Source organism: Solanum tuberosum, unplaced genomic scaffold (assembly GCF_000226075.1).
Source record: "Solanum tuberosum cultivar DM 1-3 516 R44 unplaced genomic scaffold, SolTub_3.0 scf00421, whole genome shotgun sequence".
Lineage (NCBI taxonomy): Eukaryota > Viridiplantae > Streptophyta > Magnoliopsida > Solanales > Solanaceae > Solanum > Solanum tuberosum.
Genome location: NW_006239343.1, coordinates 356,318 through 370,243, shown reverse-complemented (window position 1 = coordinate 370,243; position 13,926 = coordinate 356,318).

The following is a 13,926-nucleotide window of genomic DNA, read 5'->3' as shown; positions in this document are numbered from 1 at the left end:
CTATTTTTTTATTAGTCAATTACTCATTTTCGGGATTACCGGAAAAAAATAAAAAAATAAAAAAAATTGTGAAAACGGGTCGGGTAGTTTATTTAAAGGGGGGGGGGTATATCTAGACCTTTCCAAATAGTTTAGGGGTATATTTGACCCTTTTACCTTTAATATAAATGTCACAAGGTAATGTAAAAATGACGTGGCAATTCCATTTGGTATTTAAAGAAATGTAAAATGAGTTGGATATTTCCAGCAGGCCAACTAACGCCCATAAAGACATATCTAGACGAAAAGTTGGACGGCGAGGGCACGAGTGAGTCAAACTTTAAACGGAGGTATATCTAGACATTTTCGAATAGTTTAGGAGCATATTTGACCCTTTACCGTATAATAATAAAAGAAGGTTAAAATTATTTGAACTAAATAGATAGTGTTTTTCGTAATTCTTTTTAATTTTGTCCTTTATGTAAAGGATGTGAGTTGGAAGCCTTATTTAAGACTTAATTAATGCAAAAAACAGTAGGGGCTATTTTCTTTAGTTTTACGAATCTTACACCTCTTTTTAAAAAAAAATGAAACTCCATTTATATTCTTATTATTTGCAATAATCCTCCTATTCAATTAATTCGATTATTTCCAAACATCGCATATCTTTTTTAGTATATACTTTGAAACTTGAAATAGCATAGGTATATACCAATTTATTTATTTTTTAAAATGAGGCATATATCAACATGATTTTGCCTCATAAAACATACACATATATACTAATCTTGGAAGCTTCATATGTTCCACTTTTTTTTAAAAATAAAAAAATAAGAGAGTAGGTGAATGATTAGTCAGCAAACAAGTGTGTACTCCTTACAACTTTTTTTTTTTGGTTCCACCTTTTATATGAGTTATAAACATTATTTTGGATGTACTTTATGCATTCAAGATTTAGTCCACGTCAATCTCATGATATCATCGGTAACTTATCGAGGATGTGATTTTAGATAGAAGAATATTGAAATTAAGAATTATCATTAAAGCTAATTATTAGAAAATCAAGCATCATCTAATCTCCTTCATTAATATTATTTGTATTATTACTCTTATACTATCTTATTTGTCTAATTTTATTATTATTATTTTATATTAAAAATAAAGATAGCAAAAAGAGATGATTTGTTTTTTCATTTATTTCGATTATCATATTATAAATTATTTGTTGGTATTGATTTTCTTCTCCATTATTTACATAATGATTTCTTCATTGTTGTATTTCTTTCTCGTATTTATTTTTGATATGTGTTACTTGAATCTAGGATCTATGGAAAATAAATCTCTATTTATATATCACTTCTTCGAATTCTATTTATGAAATTATATTGAGTATATTATTGTTTTTTTATTTATTTTTCAAATAATTAATTAATTAGTTTCATTAAGTATAGACGATTACCCATAGTTATTTTTGAGGCGACAATATTAAAAAAAAATATACATGTCTTTAAATGTTATTTTATATGTTTTTTTGTTCATCACGACCTAAGCATAATATTGATAGATCAAGCATAATATTCTAAAAATTGCAAGTTGTGTTATATACATTAGACAAATAACCTTGCTGTAAAGTGCAAACCTTAGAAGAGGTCAAACTTAATTGCTATACTATTAAGTTTTTGAAAAAATTGAATACGATTAAAATGTGCGATCATCTCATCTAAATATTCATAAAACTATTAGAAGGATAGATCATATTTTTATTATTACTTATGTGTTAAATATGTACGCCCCTTAGATTATGTTTATTTTTTTCTTTTTTATGAGTTAAGCACACAATCTCTTACAATAATAGTGGCTTGTGAGACTCGAACACAGTCATTTGTCTACTATGTTAAATTGTATGATTTGTCACATCAAATTTTTTAAATAAGTTATTAGAGAAATCACACTTTTATTTATTTAAAATCATGTGATCAACTAATAAAAAGGACAAGAAAAGGAGCTACAACAATAATTATCAATGTAATCCCGTAAGTGAAATCTGAAAAGTATATTATGTAATTAATCTTAATTCTAATTATTTTATGAAGTTATCTAGTCTATTTTCGATAGACTCTCAACTACACTAAAATAAAAAGGAGCTAAAGCTTATAAATTCTAATGTTCTTTTTTCTAATTTTTCCTTTGAATTTGGAGGGAGGGCCTTCAGATTCTTCTTTATTGGTAAGTCAAAAAAATAATTATAATAAATGAGAAATTGTCTATAGCTTATCAATTTTATATTACATAAAAGAGAACCAAAAAACATACTATAAGTTAAATCCATTTTTAATATCAATCAAAAGAAGAAGACCCCATTTGCTAATTAATTAAGCAGATTTGTAATGACAGCTTGTGGTGAAGGTACTATATACTCTTAACAACTAATTAATAACTTATTTAAAAAAGTAAACTGAAATTAACTTCTTAATCTTGCCTCATTTCTTTAATTTGTCTTTAAATTGTGTCAAGTGGGCTATGTCACGCATGACGTACATTATTTCATACTATTATTATTATTATTATTAAGATGGAAATCCACATGGTCTTTGTCCTTTCTAGTATAACAATTCTCGATCAGAAGTATCGGATTTGAATAGGATTTTCCCAAGCAGGACTAGTCCACAGATCTCATTTCTTACCGATGGAAATGCTTTGCGGTTCGAACCCAAGTAAGCTCAAAAGAAAGAAGAATTAGTGAAATTCTTTCCATTCACATATCTTATATTTTTATTTTGTTATAAACATCGAATACGAATAAATTCATCCATAGTTAACAGCACATATGAAAGAAAAATGTTAAAAGGTGCCTCTGCACAAAGACAGTGTCTCTGTGTGTGTCTAAGAGCTATAAGCCGTACTTTTCATACATGTGATATAAGATAAGCAAGCCAGAGTTTCACAGAGTATGGGATCCATGCCAATGGATATGCTGGACGGTGGATAGGATCATGTGATTTACGAAGCGTCCGAGGGTGTGGTTCAGTGGTCATAAATATAGTGTGTTAGAAAATTATGAAGTTAAACGTTAAAATGATTATAGCAAAAGTAAAAATATTTGGTGATTATCTCAGAAAGATAACATGTACCCCAAACAAGTGACTTGAGAGCGTAATGACGTTGGTAAAAATTGGTTGAACTTTGTTACGAGCGTATCATTTACTCCTTCTATTTCAAGTTATGTTATGTAGTTTAAGGTATGAAATTTGAAAAAAAATATAATGATTTTTGAAACTTATAATCTTAAATATTGTCATAATATGTAGTAGTTTTTTTTAAAATATTTTATGGAGTTAAACATGTTATAATAAACTTTCTCCAAGAAAAAAACATTTCTAATTTTGCAACACATACTGTGTGGTAAATTAATGTTTTTTCAAATTGTTTCATTAATTATAATGTCAAATTCCAGTAATTTTCATTTATATGATCTAATATTATGTGATAAAGATTTAATTTGTTATATGTCATGATCCAAGTTCATTCATGGTAAATGTATCCTTAGCTTTGTCCCAACATACCTTATGATTTGTGCCTCAAGCTACTACGATATTATCATCGAGTAAAAAATATATGTATCATATGAACTTGTATTTTACTATTTTGTATTATAAAATTCTTTACTTTCCTCTTTAACGTAAAAATTTCATCTAAAATATCATATGCATAAACTTCTTTTAAAATTTATCAGTCCTTCTCCATGATCCGCCTACCCCATCCCACCCACTCTCATGTTCATTACAATATATGTAGTAATCATCAAAAGCATAACACGAAGGATATTAATGGCATCTTCTATTCTTAGTGCTTTAGATATTTTATTTATATTTAGACAATTTTGGGACCTAATAAGTTTTCTATATTAATCATTATATGAATTTAGCTGTTAGATCTGCTTATAATATATTAGGAGAACTACTTATAAATAGTACTTATAATTAGTTTAATTACGTGATTCATATTAATTACTTATTTAATTGAATTGTAGCTCAATCATAGACTATTAATGATTAATTAATGTTTTATAAACCATTTTTGTCATTGCATGGAAGTTGGAACATCTCATTCTAAAATTCAAAAAAACTGCATGAAGCATTCTTGTAAATCTAAAGTAGATTATATTCCTGACGGATACAAACGAAAAATCAAAAAAGTCGCCATAATTCTTAAAAGTTGACTAGTAAATGGGGGAGTAAAACCTTAAAAATGGTGGGACTATACGTAATGTTTTCCCAACTTATTATGAATATCCTTATAAAGATTTGTAGAAAATATTTTTGAGTACTCTAAGGCGTTAGATTCATGGGCTAATACACACGAAAATTGAGAAAATCGCATAATTCCTAAAAATTGGCTGGTAAATGCGAAAATAGGCCTTAAAATCGAAGAACTATTTGTAATGCTTCCCCAACTAATTACGGAGGTCCTCATAAAGTATTTTTAGGGAAAAATAATCGGGTGCTCCAAGGCGCCAGACCATGGGCTAATACACACGAAAAATCAGAAAAGTCGCGTGATTCCTAAAAGTTGGCTGGTAAATGAGAAAATAAGCCTAAAAAATGGTGGGATTATACATAATGCTTCCTCAACTCATAACAGAGGTCCTCATAAAAGTTTTTAAAAATTTGGATACTCTAAGGCGCCAGATTCATAGGCTAATAGCCTAATACACACAAAAAACCGGGGAAAGTCTCGTAATATCTAAAAGTTGGCTAGTAAATGTGAAAATAGGCCTTAAAATGTTAGGTGCTCCAAAGCGTCAGATCAATGAGCTAATACATACGAAAAACTGTGAAGTCGCATAATTCCTAAAAGTGGACTGGTAAATGCAAAACTTGGCCTTAAAAATTAGTGGGACTATATGTAATGCTTACCCAACTCATTACGGAAGTCTTTATTAAGTTTTTCTAGAAATTTTTTTTAGGTTCTCCAAGGAGCTAGAATGGGCTAATACACACGAAAAACCAAGAAAGTCACTTAATTCCTAAAGGTTGGCTGGTAAATGCAAAAACATGCCATAAAAATGATGGAACTATACGTAATTCTTCCATACTCATTACGGAGGTCCTCATAATATTTTTTCAGAAAATATTTTTGGGTCTAAGACTCTAGATCCATGGGCTAATACACATGAAAAACTGGAAAAGTCACGGAATTCCTAAAAGTTGGCATGTACATGTGCAAATAGGCCATGAAAAAAAGGTGGTACAATAGGTAATGCTTCCCCAACTCCATACGGAGATCCTAATAAAGATTTTTTAGAAAAAAATTTGGGGTGCTCTAAGGCGCCTGATCAATGGGCTAATACATATGAAAAACCGGATCATGTAATTTCTAAAAGTTGGCTAGTATGTGAAAATAGGCATTAAAAATATTGTGGGACTATTCGTAATGATTTCCCAACTCATTACGGAAGTCCTAATAAAGATTTTTTTTTGGGTGCTCCAAGGTGAATCCATGGGCTAATGCACATGAAAAACCAGGAAAGTAGCATAATTCCTAAATGTTGGCTAAAAAAATGTGAAAATAGGCATTAAAAATAGTTAGGCTATACGTTATGCTTCCCCAACTCAATACAAAGGCCCTCATAAAGTTTTTTTAGAATTTTTTTTGAGTGCTCCCAGGCGCCAAATCCATATGCTAATACACATGAAAAATCGGAAAAGTTGCGTAATTTCTAAAAGTTAGCTGGTAAAGGAAAAAATAGGCCATAAAATAATAATGGGACTAATTGTAATTCTTCTCAACTCAATATGAAGGTCTTTTTGAAGTTTTTTAAGAAAAAGTATTTCGGTGTTCCAATGAGCCAGATTTTTCGGCCAAAAACAAGTCGGGATCCTGTATCACCAAAATTTCGTGGACTATAGCACATGAAAAATGATAAAATTCAAATTTTTTCACTTTGGGGATCGTTTGAACTTGAAAATGCATCTGTTTGCCCCTCAAAACGAACTCACTCCATTAATAAGGTCGTAAGGGACGTCCATGAAAAATTTCAACAAAAATAAGCATTAATCATGTATCACCAAAAATCCATGGACGCACACGAAAAATGATAAAATTTTATTTTTCTCGCTTTAGGGCTCATTTGAACTTGAAAATGTGTGTGTTTACCCCTCGAGACAAACTCACACCATTAATAAGGTCGTAACGGACGTTCATGAAAATTTTTGGCCAAAAATAAGTCGGGATCCTGTATCACCAAAAATTCATGGACTATATAACACACGAAAAATGATGAAATTTGATTTTCCCACTTTGGAGCTCGTTTGAACTGGAAAATGCGTCTATTTGTCCCTCAGGACCTTAATAAGGTCGTAACGGACGTTCATGAAAAATTTCGACAAAAAACAAGCCAAAATCCTGTATCACCAAAAATCCATGGACTATAGCACACGAAAAATGGTAAAATTTTGTTTTTCCCTCTTTGGGGTTGTTTGAACTTGAAAATACGTCTGTTTTCCCTTCGATACCAACTCACGCTATTAATAAGGTCGTAACGGACGTTCATGAAAAATTTCATCCAACAAGTCGGGAGCCAGTATCACCAAAAATCTATGGACTATGCACATAAAAAATGATAAAATTCAGTTTTTCCTGCTTTGGAGCTCGTTTGAACTTGAAAATGCGTATGTTTCCCCTTGAGACCAACTTACACCATTAATAAGGTCGTAACGGATGTCCATAAAAAAATTAGAATCATGTATCACCAAAACTACATGGACTATAGCACACGAAAAATGGTAAAGTTTTATTTTTCCCGCTTTGAGGCTCATTTTAACTTGAAAATGCTTTTGTTTGCCCCTCGGGACCAACTTACACCATGAAAAAGATCGTAACGGACGTTCATGAAAAATTTCGGCAAAGAACAAGCTGGATTCCTGTTTCACCAACAATCCTTACTACAACACACGAAAATAGTAAAATTCGGACAAAAACAAGCCAGGATCCTGTATTACCAAAAATCAATGGAGTATAGCACACGAAAAATGGTAGAATTTCGTTTTTCTCACTTTGGGTCTCGTTTGAACTCAAAAATGTGTCACTTTGACCCTCGGGATCAACTCACGTCGTTAATAAGGCCAGAATGGACGTCCATGAAATTGTTTTGCCAAAAACAAGCCAGGATCCTGTATCACCAAAAATCCATGGACTATAACACACAAAAAATGGTAAAATTCAGTTTTTCCTGCTTTATGGCTTGTTTGAACTTGAAAATGCGTCTGCTTGCCCCTTGAGACCTCATACCATTAATAAAGTCGTAACGGACGTTCATGAAAAATTTCTGCCAAAAACAAGTCGGGATCTTGTATCACCAAAAATTCATATACTATAGCATATGAAAAATGGTAAAAATCAGTTTTTCCCACTTTGGAGATCGTTTGAACTTCAAAATGTGTTTATTTCCCCTCAGGACAAACTCACACCATTAATAAGGTCGTAACGGACATCCATGAAAATTTTTGGTAAAAAACAAGTTGGAATCCTGTATCACCAAAAATTCATGGACTATGCACACGAAAAATGGTAAAATTTTATTTTTCCACTTTAAGGGATTGTTTGAACTTGAAAATGCATATGTTCCCCCCTACCCCCGAGACCAACCCACGCCAATAATAAGGTAGTAACGGATGTCGATGAAAAATTTTGGCAAAAAATAAGTCGGGATCCAATATCACCAAAAATTTATTGTCTATAACACACGAAAAATGGTAAAATAGGGGTTTTCCTACTTTAGAGCTCGTTTGAACTTGAAAATGCATTTGTTTCCCTCTCGGGAATAACTTATGTCATTAATAAGGTTGTAATGGACGTCCATGAAAAATTTCTACCAAAAACAATCTGGGATCCTGTATCACCAAAAAATTCATGGACTATATAGCACACGAAAAATGATATAATTCAATTTCTCCCACTTTGGAGCTCGTTTGAACTTCAAAATGCGACCGTTTGCCCCTCGGGACCAACTCACACCATTAATAAGGTTGTAACGGACGTCTATAAAATATTTCGGCAAAAAACAAGCAGGGATCCTGTATCACCAAAAATCCATGGACTATAGCACACGAAAAATGATAAAATTTGGTTTTTCCCGCTTTGGGCTTGTTTGAACTTGAAAATGCGTCTGTTTTCCCCTTGGGAACAACTCACACCATTAATAAGGTTGTAACGGACGTCCATGAAAAATTTCGGCCAAAAACAAGCTGGAATCCTGTATCATCGAAAATTCATGAACAATAGCACACGAAAAATGGTACAATTAAGTTTTTTCCCGCTTTGGGGCTTGTTTGAACTTGAAAATGTGTCTATTTTCCCCTCAAAATCAACTCACACCATTAAAAAGGTCGTAACGAACATCCATGAAAAACTTTGGTCAATAACAAGCTAAAATATTGTATAACCAAAAATCCATGGACTATAGCACACAAAAAATGGTAATATTTGGTTTTTCCCGCTTTGGGGCTCATTTGAACTTGAAAAAATAGATCTGTTTTCCCCTCGAGACCAACTCACGTCATTAATAAGGTCTTAACAGACGTCCATGAAAATTTTTGGTTAAAAACAAGTCGGAATCCTGTATCACCAAAAATCAATGGACCATAGTACACGAAAAACGTAAACTTTGGTTTTTCACACTTTGTGGTACTCGTTTGAACTTGAAAATGCGTTTGTTTGCCCCTCGAGACAAATTCATGCCATTAATAAGGTCGTAACGGATGTCCATGAAAGTTTTTGGCCAAGAATAAGTCGAAATCCTGTATCACCAAAAATACATGAACTATAACACACGAAAAATGATAAATTTCATGTTTTCCCCCTTGGGGCTCGTTTGAACTTGAAAATGCGTCTATTTATCCCTCAGGACCAACTCACGCCATTAATAAGGTCGTAACCGATATCCATGAAAAAAATCAGCCAAAAACAAGTCGGATTCATGTATCACCAAAAATCTATGGACTATAGCACACGAAAAATGGTAAAATTTGGTTATTCTCGCTTTGAGGCTCGTTTAAACTTGAAAATGTGTTTGTTTTCCCCTCAAGACAATATCATGCCATTAATAAGTTCGTAATGGACGTCTATGAAATATTTTGGCTAAAAACAAGTAGGGATCTCGTATCACTAAAAATTCATGGACTATAAGACACGAAAAATGATTAAAATTCAATTTGTCGCGCTCTGGGGATCGTTTGAAATTGAAAATGCGTCCATTTGCCCCTCGAGACCAACTCACGCCATTAATTAGGTCGTAATGGCCGTCCATGAAAATTTTTGGCCAAAAACAAGCTGGAATCCTGTATTACCAAAAATCCATGGATTATAGCATATGAAAAATAATAAAAATTAGTTTTTCCTGCTTTAGGGCTCTTTTGAACTTGAAAATACGTCTGTTTGCCCCTCAAGACCAACTCATGCCATTAATAAGGTCGTAACGGACGTCCATGACAATTTTTGGCAAAAAACAAGTCGGGATCCTATATCACAAAAATCCATGGACTATAGCACACGAGAAGAATGGTAAAATTTGATTTTCTTGCTTTGAGGCTTGTTTGAACTTGAAAATGTGCATGTTTGCCCCTCAGGACCAACTCACACCATTAATTAGGTCGTAACGGACGTCCATGAAATTTTTTGGCAAAAAACAAGCAAGAATCCTGTATCACCAAAAATCCATGGACTATAGCACACGAAAAATGATAAAATTCAGTTTTCCCGCTTTGGGGCTCATTTTAACTTGAAAAATACCTTTGTTTGCTCCTCAAGACCAACTCACACCATTAATAAAGTCGTAACGGACGTTCATGAAAAATTCGGCCAAAAACAAGTCGGGATCCTGTATCACCAAAAATTCATGGACTTGACCACACAAAAAATGGTAAAATTCAGTTTTTTCCGTTTTGGGTTTCGTTTGAACTTGAAAATGTGTCTGTTTGCCCCTCGGGTTCAACTCACGCCGTTAATAAGATCGTAACGGGCGTCCATGAAAAATTTCGGCAAAAAACAAGCCTGAATCCTATATCACCAAAAATCCATGGACTATAGCACATGAAAAACGATAAAATTCAATTTTCCCATTTTGGGGCTCGTTTGAACTTGAAAATTAGATGCCAAATATTGTAGAAAATATATCTAAAGGACTATTTTGAATTTTACCTTTAACATAAGGGATCGTTTGTTATTTTCTCACAAATCAAACCATCATTTTCAAACTTGTTAGGTTTATTTTTTCCAATATTTCATACAACCAAGCAACTTGTAATTTTTTATAAAGGTCAAACTTAATTTTGCTCCAATATTTTTCAAATAATTAATTTTTTTCCAAAATTTAAAGAAAAATTGGATTGTCTCATTTATAATTCCTTGTTAATCATGTTTTTCATTTTATATTTATCCCCATAAATAGGAGAGACAGCAAGTAGCAAAGTCCTTTGCACTTAAAAAAGAACTAATATGACAGAAAAACAAGGCATATTTGAATATCATATATTAAGTCAAAAAGTATATGAGTTGTTGATGGACAAGTGACCTTCCATGTCAATGACTTTCAGTCGAGATCGTTTAATTGAGCTTATATAGTACATTTCAGATCTCATGTGATTTGCAAATTATTAAATAAGAGTAAATTTATCCAATATGCATACCAAAAATAATGACAATGAATTTTCTTGATAGTTCCAAAAAAAAGAGAAGAGATTTGTGATGACAGCTCATATTTTAATTTTAACTAAAGTAAACTAAAATTAGATGGTTCTTAATTTAGATTGTCCATTTCCATAATTTGTCTTGATAGTTATTATTGTCTTTTGGAACCACCAAAGGATATATGTGGTTGTGACCAATGAGAATTTTTTTTATTAATTTTTTTTTGTTTGAACTTTAAAAGTGAAAAAAATAAAGATAATAATATTTTGATTCCTTTGTTATTAAACAAATTCTGATTTTGATTTTATGATATATAACTTTTGATCTTTAATAACTAATAAAAATGTGAGATTTTAATCTTTTTTACGTAGGAAATATATCATGTTGTTTTCATGAAGCGTGTTACCTCAAATATGTGTTAACAATGTAAGCTTAGCATAACATAACACATGCATGATTAAATAATAAAATGGTTAATACTTATGAAAAAATTGTGAATATATATTCATGATTAAAAAAGAAATTTAAAATGCACATTTTAATAATTAAAGGTTAAATATAAGTAAGCAGTTATCACAAGGATTCAAATTTTTATGAGATAGTCAATATTGAGATATTAATTGGTTTATTAAAAAATATTGATTATGTGAATTAAAACAACAATTGAGGTATGTTACTCTCAAATACACGCTTAACTTAATATAACACATACGTAATTAAATTACAAAATATTTAATCATTATGAAAAATTGTGAATGTATATTCACTAGAATAAAGATTAAATATATGTAATCAGATATCACATAATTCGAATTAATCAGATAGTCGATATCGAGATATTGATTGGTTTATAAAAAAAAATATTGATTATGCAAAACAACAATTGTAGAAAGGTTTATCAGATTTAATTTTTTTTAACTAGTCAACAAATGGGTAGGGACCGTTAAAGGAATCAAACATTAACTAATCGTTTGGTTTGAATTCAAGTTATGATGCAATTAATTATGATGTGATAAATTATGATGGGATTAATTATGATGAGATTATTTTTTATTGAGTGTTTGGTTTGTTGTATTCAAAATAATAAACTTTAAGAACAATTTATTTGTTTACAAAAATGCCCTTCATGAATGTAAAAAGTGATGTAACAAAAGGGTTGAAAGAGACATTTTTGTCATTTACCTATTTTATCCCGGGATTACTATACCACCCAAGGAGAGGGATAATTTATTCCGGTACTAATTATTAATCCCGGAATAAGTTATCCTGAACTTGCCAACCAAACAACAAAATAAGTGGTACTATAATTTAATCCCAGGACTATTTGGTATTATCCTTGACTAATAATCCATGTTACTCGTGTTGTCCAGAAAGTAATATTAATAGTTAAATTGAAGAGTTTAAGTTATGTATATTTAAATATAAAAAATTATATATGACCAAGGTAATTGTAAATACATTTTAAATATTTAAGTTACATGAATCAACGATGTAAAAATATTTATTCAATTAGATCGTTTATAAGCTAATAATTAGATGCAAACTTTTATAACAAACATTGATTAGTAACGTAATAAATTAGTACTCCTATTTTTTATCTTTGGTTAAACTTCACTGATAACACAAAATCTTTACAATATTAATATTTATAACTCCAAATACATTTTTAAATATATAAAAAATATTAATAGTAATTAACTTGATAAAATGTCAATTAAATTATTATTACAGTTTTAAAATTGTTATAAATATAACGTAAATGCTAAATGAAATATAGATTAAGTTAAGTCTTAACCACTAAAATTATCTATCAAGAAAATCAATAATTAGAATGATATAAATGAAGAGGAAAGATTTAAATTTTAATGGGAAAAGGTGAACAAGAAAAGTGGAGTAGGTTGGAGGCCTATGGGTGGTGGAATTAGAATTTTAACTAAAATTAATAATATACAAAAATTAAGAAAATTTAATATTTATTATATATGATAAAAATAAATTAATATTTTTATATAATGTAATATTTGAGTGAAGAAAATCCAGATGAACTCTTTATCAAAATGAAAAAAATTGCAACTACAAAAATATGATGGATCGATGAGATTTCCTCCCCCCTCTCTCAAAAGTTTCAAATTCAAATTTAAATTTCAAAATAGTTGTTTATTTTTATTTTTATAAGCGTTTTTTTTCCTCAATGAATCATTTGTGGCGTCAATACAAATGAATCAAATTAGTGAATTACTAACGCATCGCGAGATCTAAAACCTCTCAGAATCGTGTGAAACTTAGCTTGCTTTAGCAGTCATGTGATGATATAATTCAAAGATTGTTGGACTAATAATTAATATTAATTAATATTACGGCCAATCATGTGGTTAATTAAGTTTTATAATAATTTGGTGAATGTGGGTAAGCTGTCATTTGTCAGTGTTGTGTCCAAGAAAATGCCGTACGTTTCACATGTGTGAGAGATAAGTAGACCAATGTTTCAGACATTATTATGACTATTACATGCCAATATATATTAATGAATTCTGACAGGTGACGTTTGATATGCTGGATAAGATGAGATATTTCATGATATATTATGTTTGATTGACGGTATAGATTGATTTCAAAATAAACTTATGTAGTTGAATTTATATCGTCAATTAAAAACAGTATAAATTTTATCTCAGATCTAATCCTGAGATATCACACCTTATTTCATCGGATTTGAGATTATTTTATTTCATTTCCCATATAGAATAAATTAGTTCGGGATTATAATTTCCGCATAATTCAGTTTGGGTACCAAACGACTACTAAGTACCTATCTTTCGACTAATATGGATTGTGATGGAATGAATGAGATCTCTTCACTTTTAATTAAAGGTCTCGGATTTGAATTTCTGAAAATGAAAAAGAAAAATTGGATGATAGTTCACAAATAAATATTTTGGAGATAGTACGAAGCTCTTACTGATAATGTGGAGCCAATAACACATAGAGATGTGCACCAACTTATCTACTCGATCTTCAGGTCATGTTCGAGTTTTGGGACCTCAATTAATTTGAATGTGAGTCTATGTAAGACGATTATTAAAGAAAAAACATTTTTTCAATCGAGACAATTGATTTAAAAATAAATAAATTTTATCCATATCATTACAATCGATGGTAATTATCTACTCTCCCTTTTCAATCGTGGTAGAGTTATGTGTATTACAAGGTTCAGCTGCATTCTTATAAAAGATCACTCTATCTGTTTAAATTCGTTTGTCC